Here is a 1,218-nt window from a genome sequence, read left to right as displayed (position 1 = left end):
CCCCATTGAAACATCTCAGTTCAATCATGCTGGATAAAACCACCAATCAGAGCTCCCAGACAGCCTTTTTAGTGCATCAAACTGAGGTATGAATGGACACCCAGAAGACACATGACATTTGAGGAAAACCTCAAATATAAGGAGCAGCAACCAAAATAAATAGAAAAAAGAAAATGGGAGGGAGGGATAAGGCTGGGTAGAGATGGAAAAGTTCTTCTCCAAGTAAATTAATATCCCCAGAGAGATAAGAGAAGCTATCGCAGTTACAGAACAAAAAGCAAAATACCAGGGGTAAAAATATCTTAGCTCTTCCCAAATCAAAAAGAAACAATCAGAAGCTAAGAATCAAAACTTTATCATACTTGATTCACCAAATAATAATCCTGGTGGTAAAGGAATGCTTTGAAAATTCCCAGAGAAAACGACATCCAATATCAAACTGTGTACCCAAATTATCTATTAAGGTTAGGAATAGACTAAAAATATCTCAGACCTCAACTTCTTATGATCCTTTCCTCTGGAACCAGAGTACAGGGTAAATTGAGGGAAATGATCTAGGAAACAGACTCTCTGACACAAGGGAGAGTTGGGAATTTCTATGAAAATGATGAAGGGAAACCCCGAAGCAACAATAGTACAGCTGGATTAGAGAGCATAAAATCTTCCCATCCAGGAGGGATAATTCCAATGTTGTTGAATGAACTTAATATATCAGTTTATATGTTTGAAAGCATCAAAAGAAGATATATAATTCTGGCAAAATGTTTGGAGTTGAATTGTAATAGGTACTCAGAAAATTAAACAAAAGAAAAAAGCTAGGCCCTGGCTGTTTGGCTCAGTGGATAGAACATTGGCTCAGTGTATGAACGTCCTGGATTTGATTCCTGGTCAGGGCACACAAGAGAAGTGACAATCTGATTCTCTTCCCCTCGTTCTTCCCTTCTTTACCTCTTCCCCTCTTGCAGCCAATGGCTTGACTGATTCAAGCATTGGCCCTGGGCACTGAGGAAAGCTCAGTTGGTCTGAGCATGTCAGCCTCAGGCACTAAAAATAACAAGGTTGATTCAAGCATCAGTCCCAGACAGGGGTTGTTCCTGGTGGGGGTGCATGTGGAAGTCTTTCTCACTATCTCTCCTCATCTCACTTAAAAAAATAAATCAATAAACCTACACAATGATGACTATAGGAAAAAAGAAAACATATAAGAAAGGAAATGAA

The sequence above is a fragment of the Saccopteryx leptura genome, chromosome 2, assembly GCF_036850995.1.
Source record: "Saccopteryx leptura isolate mSacLep1 chromosome 2, mSacLep1_pri_phased_curated, whole genome shotgun sequence".
NCBI lineage: Eukaryota > Metazoa > Chordata > Mammalia > Chiroptera > Emballonuridae > Saccopteryx > Saccopteryx leptura.
Note: the sequence above shows the minus strand (reverse complement) of the source record.